Genomic DNA, 19,059 nt, shown 5'->3' with positions numbered 1-19,059 from the left:
GTCACAAAAGAATTTGAACACCGGTACCCATTCAGAAAATTTACTTTTCCGTTGAGAAACAAAATGATGGCTCGTGTCAATCTTGGTTCGATCAGAACACAAAAGGATGGCTCACGTCCATCTTGGCTAGGTGTTGAAAAAACACGAGCTATCTGGATGAGCTGGGAAACAACATGGCTGCTCAAGCGATTCAGGTTTGCACGCAGATGAAAACTCAATCGGTCGCTGCGGCCCGACTTGGTTGGCAAAGAGCAAAAAAACAAAAGGGTCTCAAGAGTCTATCTCAATTGGATGGAAAAATAAAAGGATGGTTCATATCAAATTCGACTAGGTGTCGGAAAAAACACAATACGAGCTATATCTGAGTGAGCTGGGAAACAAAATGGCTGCTCAAGCGATCGAGGTATGCGCGCAGAGAAATACGCAAACGGTCGCTACGCCCCGTCTCGGTTCGCGAAGAGAGAAAGAACAAAATCGTCTCTCTCATCCGTTTTGTTTCGATAGGAAAACAAAAGGATGGCTCACGTCAAATTTGGCTAGATGTAGGAAAAAATACAACACTACCTATCTGAGTGAGCTGAGAAACAAGATGGCTCCTCAAGTGATCAAGCTTTAAGAGCAGAGAAAAAAAACAAACAGTCGCTACACCCCATCTTGGCATGCGAAGAAAGAGAGAGAGAAAACACAATGGTCTTCCCAATTCATCTTGGTTCGATAAGAATATAAAAGTGTGGTTCACGTTAAATTTGGCTAGGTGTAGGGAAAAAAGTACAACATGACCTATCTGTGTGAAATGCAACAAAAAATGGCTGCTCAGGTGTTCCAGGTTTGCGCGCAGAGAAAAAACAAACGGTCACTGCGTCCCATCTTGGCTCGCGTAGAGAGAAAGAACACAACGGTCTCTTCAGAAAGCCTTCACTGGATGGGAAACAAAATAGCTGCTCCCACCATCAAGGTTTCAGATGAGAAATAAAAGGGTGGTTCTCTAACTATCGAGGTTTAGGAGCACAAAATGATTCGAGAAGAATGAGCTTTCGTGAGACTAGAAAATAGTTTAGCTTATTCGTCAAAATGTCCCCTTCATTACAGCTTACACTTCTTTGACAAATTGCTTCGAAATATGAAAAGAAATATCCAGCTCGTGTAAAGTTCAGAAATTGCAAAATATTCTCAAAGAATTCCTTTTCTTGGGAAAGAACATCCGGGGGGTCCAGTTGAGGTAGAGAGAGAGAAAGCATGTTGCATCTTCGAGAGCCTGCATCGTTCTGAACAGAAACGTGGAAAGCTTTTATAGATACGAGTTGATTGAAAGTGAAAGAAAAAACCAAATCGTCTTGGCTGTCGACTGCGAAAAAATTTTCAGAGCTCAGAACAAAATTCTGAGTTGTGAAAATAAAACTTTTTTTAATTTTTATAATGTCTTTAGACATTATAAAAATTAACAACCTCCGCCCTTTTGTCTGGGAATGATGACTCACCCTTTCTAAAAATAGACACAAGCTCATTGCTTTTCTTGGAATTCTATTTTTAGAACGGATGAGTCATGATCTCTCTTTAGAAAGGGTGAGACATCATCCTAAACAAAAAGTGTAGGCAGTTAATTTTTATAATGTCTAAAGACATAATGAAATTAACAAAAAGTTTTTTTTTTCTTTTTTTTAACAACTCAGCGACGCAGAACTTTTTTTCTGAGCTCTTAGAATTCTTTCCCACTCAACAGCCAAGACAGCTTGGTTTTTACTTTCACATTCAATTCCTCGCTTATCTATAAAAACAGACCGCATTTCAGTGGAGATCCGTAGCCCAAATTGATGCGTAAAAATCAATGCTAGAAAGTCACAACTTTTAATTCTTAGCAAAACTAAGAAAAACATTGCTTTTAAAGACCTCTACCTTTGTGAGGAATCTGTTCCTCTGAACACAAAGGCCAAATACTTAGTAATTATTTTGAACCAAAGGCTCACATGGTCTAATCTCATTAATAGTGTCAAGAGCAAAGCCATGAACACAATATGAAGATTTCTCCCGGTCATTGGAAAATATTCCAATCTTAGCTTGCATACCAAAAAACATATATATACCACTTGCATTCGACCGATACTTTGTTATGCTGCTCCTGCTTGGAACACGTTCACTCAAACTCAACTGCATCAATTACAAGTAGTGCAAAAGAAATTTCTGTGCATTATTACTGAATCACACTATCATTTCCGCAATAAACATTTACACAGAGACTTAAAACTTGAGACGATTCCAGATTACATCAGAAGATCTAATGAAAAATTCTTCAACAAAGCTGTGCAGTGTGACTTTGTTAATTACTCCCAAGTCTTTAATTATGAAATTCTCTTCGAAGATAGAAGCGTCAGACCACTTGCAGCTCACACCTTCATGGGAGGAGATGACAACTTTTTCACTTAGATTTATACTTCCAATGCATCTGATTTTGATTGAAGTTTTTCTGTAGCTTCGTTGAATAATTGTATTTAAATTGTGTTGTATAGTTCTTTTGTATTGTGTTGTATTTAGCACTACTGATTGATGTTATTTAATTGTATTTGAATTTGTCATTGGAACTATTGCTGTAGTGTATCTTCTCGTATTGTTGTCATTGATTTCCATTGTCTTGGGTCCTCCTTGAAAGCTATGATCGCTCGTCACATTTTGCGAACTTGTCAGATTGGATTGTTTTGCTCCTTTTGGTACTTCTCTTCTTCCCCTTATCTCCGTTTTCTCATCTGAGATTTTCTCCACTTCCGGATTTATTTATGTCAAGTGCCCAAGGGCACTTGACATAAATAAATCCGGACGTGGAGAAACCAATATCTGGAACCGGCAATATTGCTCTTCGCAATAGCTCGTTCAATTATAGAGTCTAAGTGCAGATCCGAGAGGGCTGTTGAAGAGGCAACACATCTCTCTCTCTCTCTACTCAGTCTGGACCCAGGATGCTCTTCAGAGGAAATTCTTTATTTTAGGAATTGTTTACAATTTCTGAACCTTAGATGAGTTGGATGTCAATTGCTCGCTTATCTATAAAAGCATTCCGCGTTTCAATGCTGATCCGTGCTGGCTGTTGGAGAGGCGACACGTCTCTACTCAATATGAACCCATGATGTTTTTAAGAGGAAATTCTTTTAGGAATTGTTGACAACATCTGAACCTTTGATGAGTTGGATGTTTCTTTTCGTATTTCCAAGCACTTTGTCAAAGAAGGAGATTCCAATGGAATTGTTTATGGATGTCGTCTATTGTAGATTGGAAAACAAAAAAGAAATATCATTTGCGTCCCGAGAGTTTTAAGATGAGAATGCTTTTCCGAAATCTATTCCTGTTTTCGTCTGGATAGACAAAGTCTTCATGAAAGTAAGTCTTTTACAAATATTCTACCCAAACTATTCTTTTAAACATTGTCTAGTAGAGCATTGTAAGATGTAATAGATTTATAAAAACAATTTTTTGTTTCTAATGTTATTGTCATACTGGACATGATTCATATGTTGCACTATACTCTTTAGATCTGATTCTCACTACTTAAATAGGAGTGTAGTAAATATCTGTATATAGAGAGAGTTCAAAGGATTTCCCCAGCCCCTCTCTCAAACGCATGATTATTTTAAAACATATGTGTGATGTTTAGTTTGCTCTCTTTTGAATATCTTTTCAAACGTCAGGATTTCTGTTCGGCTGGCCCCCCTCTTTACGCTGTGATTTCAAAACTGTCCTCTTAAAGACCTTCACGGATCAGCAACGACAACCTAAAGCAAAATGCTTCTATTGATTACCTATTTCTAAAGGATCCCAGAGACATTTTTTGAGATTGGTTTTTATTTTCTGAGGTCAGAGAAAAAGAACTCTCACAGATAGTTTATTTTTTTAACTCTCTGAAATAGGTCTCAATCAAAACGGTCTGGACTCAAATCCTTTCCGTTCTACAGGTTCCTCCATTTAGGCTGACCGCTGAGGTGTGAGTGAGGGGGCAGATTGTGATATCCATTTCCATTTCCCCGACAGACAACACTCTTGTGATTTAGAGAGGTATGAGAGACGGGCTAGAGGATTTTTTCTTTCTCTTAACATTGTGAAAGGATCTTCCCAACTTCAGAATGGTCTGTTATGAGGAAACCATGATCCATGTTGGAGGTTTTAATTTAAAATCAACCTATTTTTGAACACTCAAGGTTGAGTTCTATTTTCTTTTTTTTTTTCAAACCACCGTGGTATAACTAAAGTGAACTTTGAAAAGATGTAAACAAAAACAATTCTTAGCTTTACTCTAAGAAGTCTAGCTAGATCAATCAGTATAAACAGACCATTATGGTTGAATAATGAAATACTGGGACCTGATGATGGCTCAGTTTCCAACCTCCACGGTAGAGATTGAAAGAAACAGGGTAAACAAACTGTCACAGATATGAATTGAAACCGAAAAGCGTAGAGAAACGTATCTTGATACCAATTCTTTCCAGATCAGCGGAACGTGTGTCCCGGTGGGTCCACAGCAGCGACTGAACTGTAGCTAAACGCGGAATGCTTCATTAAATAATGGAAAGTCTATTCTTAAAAATAGGGTGATGTCTCGTCGATCGAGTCAGCTGGCAAAAATTTCTCAGAGCTCAAAAGAAAATTCTGAGTCAGTCCCGAGAACTGACATTGCACTACGTTGAAAATGCTTTTTCAAATCTATTACCGTTTTCGTCTGGATAGAAATGATTTTCATGAAAGGCATGTCCCATTTTCATTTCTCAAGTCGTTCTTTAAAGCATGCTTCTAAATATTTCCGAGTAAAATATTGTCAGATTTTCTGTTTATAGAATGAAACTGTATTAAAAATATTTTTAGTTCCTAATGTTTTTACCATACCACCCCCTCTCTTTGAACCCTCGAGAAAGATTGTGTTGAGAGATCTTGTTCTCGTTTTCCCAAATCACCCTGGTATGGCTTAAAGCGAAACTCGGAAGGGTGTCAATAAAAAACATTTTTCAGATTTGCTTGCAAAAGCTACGCAAAAAAAGCTACGAGAATCCAAAAGAGCTATGAGAATTTCCAGAAGGGGGGGCAGAAAATAGATATCCAGGTGATTCCACAGCACGAACTGCACGGAGTGAAACGGGAAAGACTTCCATAGATAACAGAGCGTCCATTCTGAAAAATAGAGGGATGTCTCGTCGATCGAGTCGGCTGGGAAAAAAATTCTAACAGCTGAGAAAAATGTTCGCATACCTTCATAGAGGATCTTTCCAAGCAGGAGCAGTGTGTATCCAAGTCTTATCCATAGAACAGACTGATTGGATGTCGAAACGCGAGTGATTTATATAGATAAGTGTGAATTCCTTCTAGAAACAATTTGTTCTGTCTTGTTTTGATGATCGAGTCGAGGGAGGAGAACTCTCAGAGCTCTGGAAAAATATTCTGAGTGGCTGAGTTGTTAAAAAAAACCTTTTGTTAATTTTTATAATCACTTTAGACTTTATAAAAATTAACTATCTTTTCCCGTTTCTCTGGGAATCATGCCTCACCCTTTCTAAAAAATAGATTTCTAAGAAAAGAATGAGTCATCTCTTTCTTGGAAATCTGCTTTAGAAGCATGTTTAAACATCTTAGGACCTGATTCGAACCAAAATAGGGGAGGTAAAGTTAATTTTTATTATGTCTAAAGACATAATAAAAGTTACCAAAAAGTTTTTTTTTCCCCAAGTCAGAATTTTTTTCCTGACCTCTGAAAATGTTTTCTCTGTCGGCAGCCAACACGATTTGGTTTTTACTTTCACTTTCAACTCTTCTCATTTCTATAAAAGCATTCCACGTTTCCGTTCAGAACAGTGTGGGCTGTTGAAGATGCAACACGTCTCTCTCTCTACCCAAATCTGGACCCATGATCTGGACTTGAGAAGAATTCCTTGAGAATCTCTTACTATTTCTGAACCTTACACGAGCTAGATGTTTCTTTTTTTCGTATTTCGAAGCTATTTATGGATCAAAGAAGGAGATTCCAATGGAATGACTTGTGAATTTTGAACATGTAACCTATTGAAATTTTGGCGGAAACTATATCTTTTGAGTCGATACCAGAACATCCCGAGTGCCGACATCGTTCTAGGAGAAGAATGCACTCCATTTTTGATTCCACTCTCTCAGAAAAATATTTTCCAGCCCATCTCAAAACGATCCTCCCAGCCGACGTGATCACCAGCCTATTTTTTAATTCCAATCTCTCAGAAAATTATTTTCCAGCCCATCTCAAAAGGATCCTCTTAACCGACGTCATCATCAGCCCATTTTTTGATTCTAATCTCTCAGAAAAATTTTTTCCAGCCCATCTCAAAAGGATCCTCCCAGCCGAGACATCGCAACATCATCCCACATCTCTCAACATGAGCCTCCTTCATCCTTTTCGAAAGACGACGACACAGTTGTATTTTCTTCACGAGTGTTTCCAATTTCCTCTGAGATCTTTTAGAAATGGTTCAGGAATCAACTCAACACTATCGAGAGAAGTATGCTGAGCTTCGTTCCAGAGGACATGCGCTGCTGAATATACCTACATAATGGATAACCGTTTCTTCGTAGCAGAAACAATGTTCCTGGACGGTTTCAAGAAGACATTTCGACAGGTTTTGAGTGACAGCTTTCAAAATAGACAGAGAGGCTATTTGTTTTTTTTTCTTTACAACTCCGTGTGGTGTTCATGAGCCTTCTTCATCCTTTCCAAAAGACGACACATTTGTATTTTTTTCACGAGTGTTTCCAATTTTCTCTGAGATCTTTTAGAAAAGGTTCAGGAATCCACTCAACCCGATCTAGAGAAGCTTCGTTTCAGAGGGCATGCGATATTGAGATAGGATTCAAACCAAAAAAAAAGGGAGGGATGTTGTTCATTTTATAATGTCTGAAGACATCATAAAATTAACAAAAAGCATTTATAATATATATATTATATATATTCTTAGATTTTTTTCAAATCTCTCAGAAAATACTTTCCAGCCCATCTCAAAACGATCCTCCCAACCGACGAGACATCAGCCCATTTTTTCTTTCAAATCTCTCAGAAAATATTTTCCAGCCCATCTCAAAAGGATCCTCCCAGCCGACGTGATCTTCAGCTCATTTTTCATTCCAGTCTCTCAGAAAAATATTTTCCAGCCCATCTCAAAAGCTCTCTCCCAGCCGACGTGATCATCAGCCCATTCTTAAAAAATGGATTCTCTGATATCTCTGGAGGATTTTCCCGTTTCGCTTTAGACGAGTCCCTGTTGAGCACTCACCTGGGTACAAATGTCCACATCTCTGAACATGAGCCTCCTTCATGCAGCCCATCTCAAAAAATTTCTCCGAGCCGTCTTGATCATCAGCCCATTTTTTAAGAATGGATTCTCTGATATCTCTTGAGGATTTTCCACTTTCACTTTCTTGAGGATTCACTTTCTTGAGGATCACTTGAGGATTCACTTTCGTCGAGTCCCTGTTGTGCAGCTACCTGTGTACAAATGTCCATATCTCTCAACATGAGCCTCCTTAATCCATCACATCTCGAAAGGATTCTCCCAGCCGACGTGATCATCAGCCCATTTTTGATTCCAATCTCTCAGAAAATATTTTCCAGCCCATCTCAAAAATATCCTCTCAGCCGACGTGATCATCAGCCCATTTTTTTAAGAATGGACTCTTAGAAAATATTTTCCAGCCCATCTCAAAAAGATACTCCCAGCCGACGTGATCGACGAGACATCGCAACTCATCCCACATCTCTCAACATGAGCCTCCTTCATCCTTCCCGAAAGACGACACATTTGTATTTTCTTCACGAGTGTTTCCAATTTTCCCTGAGATCTTTTAGAAATGGTGACATGTTCAAAATTCGTAAGTCATTCCATTGAAATCTTCTTTGATCAATAAATAGCTTCGAAATACGAAAAGAAATATCCAGCTCATCTAAGGTTCCGAAATGGTAAGAGATTCTTAAAGAATTCTTCTTAATATCATCGTGGGTACATATTTGGGTAGAGAGAGAGAGAGACATGTTGCATCTCCAACAGCCCACACTGTTCTGAACAAAAACGCGTGATGCTTTTATAGAAAAGAGAAGAATTGAAAGTGAAAGTCAAAAAACGAAATCTGATCAACTGGGAAAAAATTTTCAGAGCTCAAGAAAAAAATTCTGAGTTGTTAAAAAAAAAACCTTTTGTTAATTTTTATTATGTCTTTAGACATAATGAAAAATATTATTACCTCCGATATTTTGGTTCGAATCAGGTCTCAATATGTTTCAACATGCTTCTAGAGCAGATTTCCAAGAAAGAGATGACTCATTCTTTTCTTAGAAATCTATTTTTAGAAAGGGTGAGGCATGATTCCCAGAGAAACGGGAAAAGATATTTAATTTTTATAATGTCTAAAAACATTATAAAAATTAAAAAAACAGTTTTTTTAACAACTCAGCCACTCAGAAATTTTTTCTAGAGCTCTGAGAGTTCTTCCCAGTCGACTCGATGATCGAAACAAGACATATAAAATTCTTTCTAAAAGGAATTCACACTTATCTATTTAAATCACTCGAGTTTCGACTTCAAATCAGTCTGTGCTGTGGATTCGACCTGGATACACACTTCTCCCTCCTGGAAAACGCTTCTATGAAGGTATGGGAACATTTTCTCGCAGCTCTTAGAAATGTTTTTTTTCCTCGTAGTTTTAAGAATAGACTCTCAGAAAATATTTTCCAGCCCATCTCGAAAGGATCCTCCCAGCCGAAGAGACATCAGCCCATTTTTGATTCCAGTCTCTCAGAAAAATATTTTCCAGCCCATCTCAAAAGGATCCTCGGTTCAGGATTCCACTCAACAGGATCTAGAGAAGTATTCTGAGCTTCGTTCCAGAAGGCATACGCTGCTGAAGATACCTACATTATGGATAACCGTCTCCTCCTAGCAGAAAGCATGTTCCTGAACAATTTCAAGAAGACACTTCGACAAGTTTCGCGTGACCGTTTTAAAAATAGAGAGAGGGGCTATTTGTTTTTTTCTTTACAACTCCGTGTGGTGTTCACGTAAGGGAGCATCCTTTCCGAAAGACGATACATTTGTATTTTCTTCAAGAGCTTTTCCAATTTTTCTCTGAGATTTTTTAGAAAGGGTTCAAGAGTCCACTCAACACGATCTAGAGAAGCTTTGTTTCAGAGGGCATTCGATATTGAGATAGAATTCAAACCAAAAAAGGGGAGGGATGTCGTTTATTTTATAATGTCTGAAAACATCATAAAATTAACAAAAAGTATTTATAATATATATATTATATATATATATTATATATATTCTTAGATTTGTTTTTCAAATCTCTCGGAAAATATTTTCCAGCCCATCTCAAAAAGATCCTCCCAGCCGATGAGACATCAGCTCATTTTTTTTTCAAATCTCTCCGAAAATGTTTTCCAGCCCATCTCAAAAGGATCCTCCCAGCCGACGTGATCATCAGCTCATTTTTCATTCCAGTCTCTCAGAAAAATATTTTCCAGCCCATCTCAAAAGCTCTCTCCCAGCCGACGTGATCATCAGCCCATTCTTAAAAAATGGATTCTCTGATATCTCTGGAGGATTTTCCCGTTTCGCTTTAGACGAGTCCCTGTTGAGCACTCACCTGGGTACAAATGTCCACATCTCTGAACATGAGCCTCCTTCATGCAGCCCATCTCAAAAAATTTCTCCGAGCCGTCTTGATCATCAGCCCATTTTTTAAGAATGGATTCTCTGATATCTCTTGAGGATTTTCCACTTTCACTTTCTTGAGGATTCACTTTCTTGAGGATCACTTGAGGATTCACTTTCGTCGAGTCCCTGTTGTGCAGCTACCTGTGTACAAATGTCCATATCTCTCAACATGAGCCTCCTTAATCCATCACATCTCGAAAGGATTCTCCCAGCCGACGTGATCATCAGCCCATTTTTGATTCCAATCTCTCAGAAAATATTTTCCAGCCCATCTCAAAAATATCCTCTCAGCCGACGTGATCATCAGCCCATTTTTTTAAGAATGGACTCTTAGAAAATATTTTCCAGCCCATCTCAAAAAGATACTCCCAGCCGACGTGATCGACGAGACATCGCAACTCATCCCACATCTCTCAACATGAGCCTCCTTCATCCTTCCCGAAAGACGACACATTTGTATTTTCTTCACGAGTGTTTCCAATTTTCCCTGAGATCTTTTAGAAATGGTGACATGTTCAAAATTCGTAAGTCATTCCATTGAAATCTTCTTTGATCAATAAATAGCTTCGAAATACGAAAAGAAATATCCAGCTCATCTAAGGTTCCGAAATGGTAAGAGATTCTTAAAGAATTCTTCTTAATATCATCGTGGGTACATATTTGGGTAGAGAGAGAGAGAGACATGTTGCATCTCCAACAGCCCACACTGTTCTGAACAAAAACGCGTGATGCTTTTATAGAAAAGAGAAGAATTGAAAGTGAAAGTCAAAAAACGAAATCTGATCAACTGGGAAAAAATTTTCAGAGCTCAAGAAAAAAATTCTGAGTTGTTAAAAAAAAAACCTTTTGTTAATTTTTATTATGTCTTTAGACATAATGAAAAATATTATTACCTCCGATATTTTGGTTCGAATCAGGTCTCAATATGTTTCAACATGCTTCTAGAGCAGATTTCCAAGAAAGAGATGACTCATTCTTTTCTTAGAAATCTATTTTTAGAAAGGGTGAGGCATGATTCCCAGAGAAACGGGAAAAGATATTTAATTTTTATAATGTCTAAAAACATTATAAAAATTAAAAAAACAGTTTTTTTAACAACTCAGCCACTCAGAAATTTTTTCTAGAGCTCTGAGAGTTCTTCCCAGTCGACTCGATGATCGAAACAAGACATATAAAATTCTTTCTAAAAGGAATTCACACTTATCTATTTAAATCACTCGAGTTTCGACTTCAAATCAGTCTGTGCTGTGGATTCGACCTGGATACACACTTCTCCCTCCTGGAAAACGCTTCTATGAAGGTATGGGAACATTTTCTCGCAGCTCTTAGAAATGTTTTTTTTCCTCGTAGTTTTAAGAATAGACTCTCAGAAAATATTTTCCAGCCCATCTCGAAAGGATCCTCCCAGCCGAAGAGACATCAGCCCATTTTTGATTCCAGTCTCTCAGAAAAATATTTTCCAGCCCATCTCAAAAGGATCCTCGGTTCAGGATTCCACTCAACAGGATCTAGAGAAGTATTCTGAGCTTCGTTCCAGAAGGCATACGCTGCTGAAGATACCTACATTATGGATAACCGTCTCCTCCTAGCAGAAAGCATGTTCCTGAACAATTTCAAGAAGACACTTCGACAAGTTTCGCGTGACCGTTTTAAAAATAGAGAGAGGGGCTATTTGTTTTTTTCTTTACAACTCCGTGTGGTGTTCACGTAAGGGAGCATCCTTTCCGAAAGACGATACATTTGTATTTTCTTCAAGAGCTTTTCCAATTTTTCTCTGAGATTTTTTAGAAAGGGTTCAAGAGTCCACTCAACACGATCTAGAGAAGCTTTGTTTCAGAGGGCATTCGATATTGAGATAGAATTCAAACCAAAAAAGGGGAGGGATGTCGTTTATTTTATAATGTCTGAAAACATCATAAAATTAACAAAAAGTATTTATAATATATATATTATATATATATATTATATATATTCTTAGATTTGTTTTTCAAATCTCTCGGAAAATATTTTCCAGCCCATCTCAAAAAGATCCTCCCAGCCGATGAGACATCAGCTCATTTTTTTTTCAAATCTCTCCGAAAATGTTTTCCAGCCCATCTCAAAAGGATCCTCCCAGCCGACGTGATCATCAGCCCATTTTTTGATTCCAATCTCTCAGAAAAATATTTTTCAGCCCATCTCCAAAGGATCCTTCCAGCCGACGGGATCATCAGCCGATTTTTTTCAAATCTCTCAGAAAAATATTTTCCAGCCCATCCAAAAGGATCCTCCCAGCCGACGTGATCGTCGAGACATCAGCCGATTGTTTCTTTACAACTCCGTGTGGCTTTCATGTAACGGAGAGAGGTGGACCTGGATCTGTAGAATGAAAATCACTTGAGTCAAAAAACAATAACCGTTTCGCTGGAGACCCATTTCAACGACCACGAGATGTTGGCGAGAAGAATAGCGGAACAGTCTCTCGTAACAAAAAACGCTAAGCCATGACACACATTTCAGCGACCACGAGATGTTGGAGATGTCCAAGAAGCATCACGTGGAGAGGAGAATAGAGGAAGACTCTCTCGTAAGAGAAGAAAGCTGACCATCCCACACATACCTACACACGCCCATTTTTTTAAAAATCATCACGCCTTTTGGGAAACGTATTTCCATTCTTTATAGAAAAATTAATGTTTAAGGGGGGTCTCATTTAAAATGTATAGGAAAAAACATATGAATAGCCATCATACGACGAAATAAAATTTTTAAAGATTCATGGCAAACACAAAATCATAAAATGTTTTACTCGAACACTATAAACAGAAAACATTTGACTACCCACAGAAAAACACGAAAATGTTTAAAAGAATATATTGAGCAATTATTTAAAAACGAAATGTAAAAGCTGACTTACCTTTCGTGAAAAGCATTTCTGTGTAGACGAAAGCGCGAAGAGATCTCGAAAAAACATTCTTATCCTAGAACGATGTCTGCTTTTGGGACGCTCTGATGTTGACTCAAGGGATAGATTTTCCTCCAAAATCTTCAATGGGTAACATGTTCAAAATTCATAAGTCATTCTATTGGAATCTCCTTCTTTGATCAATAAATAGCTTCGAAATACGAAAAGAAACATCCAGCTCATCTAAGGTTCCAAAATGGTAAGAGATTCTCAAAGAATTCTTCTTAAGATCATCGTGGGTCCAGATTTGGGTAGAGAGAGAGAGACATGTTGCATCCTCAACAGCCCACACTGTTCTGAACAAAAACGCGTAATGCTTTAATAGAAAAAAGAAGAATTGAAAGTGAAAGTCAAAAACGAAATCTAATCGGCTGGGAAAAAAATTTCAGAGCTCAAATGTCTCACCCTTTCTAAAAACAGATCATGATTGATCTTTTCTAAAAATAGAATTCCAAGAAAAACAATGAGTCTATTTTTAGAAAGGGTGAGTCATGATCTATTTTTAGAAAGAGTGAGACATCATCCTAAACAAAAAGAGTATGTAGTTAATTTTTATAATGTCTAAAGACATAAAAATTAACAAAAAGGTTTTTTTTAAACAACTCAGCCACTCAGAAATTTTTTCCAGAGCTCTGAGAGTTCTTCCCAGTCTACTCGATGATCAAAACAAGACATACAAAATTCTTTCTAGAAGGAATTCACACTTATCTATTTAAACCACTCGAGTTTCGACTTCCAATCAGTCTGCGTTGTGGATTCGACCTGCATACACACTTCTCCCTCCTAGAAAGAGATTCTGTAAAGGCGTGCTACATATTTCTCAGCTTTTAGAAATGTTTTTTCCAGCCGACTCGATCGACGAGGCATCACCCTATTTTTAAGAATGGACTCTCTGTTATCTATGAAAGCCTTTCCTGTTTCGTTTCCGTTGAGTCCATGCTGTAGACCCAGCTGGGTACAAGTGTCCTTATTCTAGAAAGTATCCACCGGTTTTGTGTTTCATTTCATAGCTATGACAATTTGTTTGTCCTATTCATTTCAAACAACACCGTTGAGGTAAGAGAAAGTTTAGAGCATCCGTGTTTGTCTACGGGTGAACAACGGGTCGCCCACTGAACACAATCGAGACCTGTTGTTCGATCTCTCATCTCTCAACATGAGCCTGCTTCAGACGACACGTTTGAAATTTTTTTTCAAGAATGTGTCAAATGTTTTCTCTGAGATCCTTTAGAAATAGGTCTCTCAGCGTGATGTATACAGACATTCCGCTTCAGATCAACATTGCCCAATTTCCTCGTAGCTGTATAAGCGAATTGTAAATTTGGACTCGTAGCTCTCAAACGGAGGAAATTTCGATCTGCCGAACGAAAATCACTTGAGAGAAAAAAATGAACCATTTTCGCATGAGCGATCACGAGATTTTCAGAGACCACGAGAGAGTGGAGAAGATATCAAAAAAAATGCATCGCGTGAAGAAAAATCAAAACTAGCTCGTAAGAGAGAAAGCTAACTCTACAACACATACACTCACATATTTTAAAAGGATCATGCCTTTAGGAAAATAATAATAGGATTCTATTCCTCTTAATAATTCCTCTTAATAGGAAATTCAGGTTTAAGAGAGGATCTCATTTAAAACGTATAGTAAATATATGAATCATGTCGCATATATAGCAATAAAACTGAGCATTGAAATTTTTTTATAGATTCATGACAAACAGGAAATTATACAATGTTTTACTAGAAAGTGTTTAAAAAAGAATACTTTGAACAAATACTTGAAAAAACAGAAATGTAAAAGAGGACCTACCTTTCGTGAAAAGTATTTCTGTGTAGACGAAAGCGGGAATCAATCTCGCAAAACATTCTTCTCCTAGAACAATATCGGCACTCAGGGCGTTCTAGTATCGACTCAAAGGATGGAGTTCCCCCAAAATATTCAAAGGGTAACATTTTCAAAATTCGTAAGTCATTCCATTGGAATCTCCTCCTTTGATCAATAAATAGCTTCGAAATATGAACAGAAATATCAAGCTCATCTAAGGTTCCGAAATGGTAAGAGATTCTCAAAGAATTCATCTTGAAATAACATCATGGGTTCCAGATTTGGGTAGAGAAAGAGAGCCATCCCTAAATGAAAACAACTCCCAAGAAGAAGCACTGTTTCCATACCTCCACAGAAGCTCTTTCCAGGAGAGAGAAGCGTGTATCCACGTTGAATGCACAGAACAGACTGATCTGAAGCTGAAACGCGAGTGCTTTAAATAGATAAGCGAAAGCTTCTACTAGAAACAATTTGTTCTGTCTTGTTTTGATAATTGAGTCGAGTGGGAAGAAATCTCAGATTTCTGGAAAAAATTTTTGAGAGGCTGAGTTGTTAAAAAAAAACTTTTTGTTAATTTTTATTATGTCTTTAGACATAATAAAAATTAACTTTACCTCCCCTATTTTGGTTCGAATCAGGTCCTAAGATGTTTAAACATGCTTCTAAAGCAGATTTCCAAGAAAGAGATGACTCATTCTTTTCTTAGAAATCTATTTTTTAGAAAGAGTGAGGCATGATTCCCAGAGAAACGGGAAAAGGTAGTTAATTTTTATAATGTCTAAAGTCATTATCAAAAAGTTTTTTTTAACAACTCAGCCACTCAGAATTTTTTTCTAGAGCTCTGAGAGTTCTCCTCCCTCGACTCGATCATCAAAACAAGACAGAACAAATTGTTTCTAGAAGGAATTCACACTTATCTATTTAAATCACTCGCGTTTCGACTTCCAATCAGTCTGTTCTATAGATAAGACCTGGATACACACTGCTCCTTCCTGGAAAGATCCTCTACGAAGGTATGCGAACATTTTTCTCAGCTGTTAGAAAAGCCGACTCGATCGACGAGACATCCCTCTATTTTTCAGAATGGACTCTCTGTTATCTATGGAAGTCTTTCCCGTTTCACTTCTGTGCAGTTCGTGCTGTGGACTCACCTGGATATCTATTTTCTGCCCCCCCTTCTGGAAATTCTCATAGCTCTTTTGGATTCTCATAGCTTTTTTTGCGTACCTTTTGCAAGCAAATCTAAAAAATGTTTTTTATTGACAGTCGAGTTTCGCTTTAGTCATACCAGGGTGATTTCAGAAAAGTAGAACAAGATCTCTCAACACGATCTTTCTCGAGTGTTCAAAGAGAGGGGGTGGTATGGTAACAACATTAGGAACTAAAATATTTTTAATACAGTTTCATTCTATAAACAGAAAATCTGACAATATTTTACTCGGAAATATTTAGAATCATGCTTTAAAGAAAAAATCATGAAAATCATTTCTATCCAGACGAAAGCGGGAAGAGATTTCAAGAAGCATTTTCAACCTAGTGCAATGTTAGGTCTCGGGACTGACTCAGAATTTTCTTCTGAGCTCCGAGAAAATTTTCCCAGCTGACTCGATCGACGAGACATCACCCTATTTTTAAGAATAGACTTTCCATTATTTAATGAAGCATTCCACGTTTAGCTACAGTTCAGTCCCTGCTGTGGACCCACCGGGACACACGTTTCGCTGATCTGGAAAGAATTGGTATCAAGATAAGTTTCTCTACGCTTTTCGGTTTCATTTCATATCTGTGACAGTTTGTTTACCCTATTTCTTTCAATCTCTATCGTGGAGGTTGGAAATAGAGCCATCATCAGGCCCCAGTATTTCATTATTCAACCATAATTGTCTGTTTATACTGATTGATCTAGCTAGACCTCTTACAGTAAAGCTAAGAATTGCTTTTGTTTACATCTTTTCAGAGTTCGCTTTAGTTATACCACGATGGTTTGAAAAAAAAAAAAGAAAATAGAACTCAACCTTGAGTGTTCAAAAATAGGTTGATTTTAAATTAAAACCTCCAACTTGGATCATGGTTTCCTCATAACAGACCATTCTGAAATTGGGAAGATCCTTTCACAATGTTAACAGAAAGAAAAAAATCCTCTAGCTCGTCTTTCATACCTCTCTAAATCACAAGAGTGTTGTCTGTCGTGGAAATGGAAATGGATATCACAATCTGCCCCCTCACTCACACCTCAACGGTCAGGCTAAACGGAGGAACCTGTAAAACGGAAAGGATTTGAGTCCAGACCGTATTGATTGAGACGTATTTCAGTGAGTTTAAAAAAAATAAACTATCTGTGAGAGTTCTTTTTCCCTGACCTCAGAAAATAAAAACCAATCTCAAAAAATGTCTCTGGGATCCTTTAGAAATAGGTAATCAATAGAAGCATTTTGCTTTAAATTTTCGTTGCTGATCCGTGAAGGGCTTTAAGAGAACAGTTTTGAAATCACAGCGTAAGGAGGCGGCCAGCCGAGCAGAAATCCGGACGTTGGAAAAGATATCCAAAAGGGAGCAAACTAAGAATCACACATATGTTTTAAAATAATCATGCGTTTGAAGGGGGGGCCGGGGAAATCCTTTCAACTCTCTCTACCTACATATATTTTCTACACTCCTGTTTAAGAAGTGAGAATCAGATCTAAAGAGTATAGTGCAACATATGAATCATGCCCGGTATGACAATAACATTAGAAACAAAAAATTGTTTTTATAAATCTATTACATTTTACAATGCTCTACTAGACAATGTTTAAAAGAATAGTTTGAGTAGAATATTTGTAAAAGACTTACTTTCATGAAGACTATGTCTATCCAGACGAAAACAGGAATAGATTTCGGAAAAGCATTCTCATCTTAAAACTCTCGGGACGCAAATGATGTTTCTTTTTTGTTTTCCAATCTACAATAGACGACATCCATAAACAATTCCATTGGAATCTCCTTCTTTGACAAAGTGCTTGGAAATACGAAAAGAAACATCCAACTCATCAAAGGTTCAGATGTTGTCAACAATTCCTAAAAGAATTTCCTCTTAAAAAACATCATGGGTTCATATTGAGTAGAGACGTGTTGCCTCTTCAACAGCCAAGCACGGATCTGCATTGAAACGCGGAATGCTTTTACCCTTAGCCTGTCGAGTGATTTTCTGCGAATCTCGTTAAAACTGTCTCTAGTTTTGGACCGAACTTCCCGTAAAATGTCGCGAAAATAACCCTAAACCTCTGAAAATTGTCAAGCAGTTCTTTTGTTATTTCCCATCCCTCCCAGAATTTTACTTCAATGATTCCGCTAAGTGAGATTGGTTGCTATATATTGTTCGGTAGCTGTGAGCTGTCAAGAGAATTGCAAAAGGCTAGACTCTCCGTGATGATCGTCTTAATGCCGCAGCCTACAGCTGCGAAACTTGAAAGTTTCCTTCCCTTAAACAATCTTATCTCTACATATCTTCTCTACATATAATAAAAGAATGAGTCTGTCTGTGTGTGTGCGCCTTTCGTTCGCGCTGCGTGTAAGCTAATAGATCCACGGCTACGAAATTTGGTACATAGGTACATCTACACAAGAGCCAGTGCACTTCGAAGCGATTTTTTCGAAATTTGAATTCGAATTTTTTTTTTATTTCATGTTTTGTGACGAAATCGTGTCATTTTGAAACATAATGGGCTATAGGAAAGCGAGATTTTACTCTACACACTCCATTTTCACAGCGTCATGAAACGTAGCACTTAGCTATTTTGCGAACTTAAAATAAATTTCGTGTTTCAATAAATCGATTGAATACGAATTTATTTAACAAAGGGAGCTTAACACTTTTTCAATGAGATTTTTTCTAAAAAAGTTTATTTTTAAAAATGTAGAGTTTACTTTTCTTTGATTTTTGAACACGTTAAACTTTCATCCTTGCGAATGCTTTTACAAAAAGAATTTTGAAAAAATGATAATATTTTGTATTTTTAAAAGATTTTTTAAATGAAGCTTCCGAGTACATTTCTCACATCTCACATCTTTAAAAATGTGATTTTGGCAAAAATTTTCCTGTCTTATTGTTGTTGATAGATTTTTGATGAAATCGCATCATTTTGAATAGTTTCATTCTTTTAGAAATATGGGTTTGGCAACAATTTTTCATCGTATTTTTTATGTCACTGTTTTTAAGAGATTGGCATGTTTCATTGTCATTTTGATATAAATATAATATATTTTTATTGATTTTTTTTGATAAATTTGTTCTGTGGAGTAAAATTCTGCGCGGAATTTTATGTTTTTTGAGTTGCTTTCATGTTATTTTTTTGCTTATTTCACTGTTTATAAGATATTGAAAAGTTTTGCATGATTTTTGTTCTTCTACGGAAAGTTGGTTAATTTTTTAATTAGGATAATTAATATTTGTATTAAGAGATATAGCTTATTTCATTGTAATTTTTTCCCTTGAAAACATAAGATAAAATATCATTAATTATACTTTGCTTTTCAGAATTTTTTTGTTTTTTGCATTCCTTTATTTTATTTATTGCTCATTTCACTGTTTTTAAGATATTGAAAAGTTT

This window comes from Stegodyphus dumicola, chromosome 4, assembly GCF_044657685.1.
Source record: "Stegodyphus dumicola isolate Sdum_Otavi_A_Nest chromosome 4, ASM4465768v1".
In the NCBI taxonomy this organism is placed as follows: Eukaryota; Metazoa; Arthropoda; class Arachnida; order Araneae; family Eresidae; genus Stegodyphus; species Stegodyphus dumicola.
Note: the sequence above shows the minus strand (reverse complement) of the source record.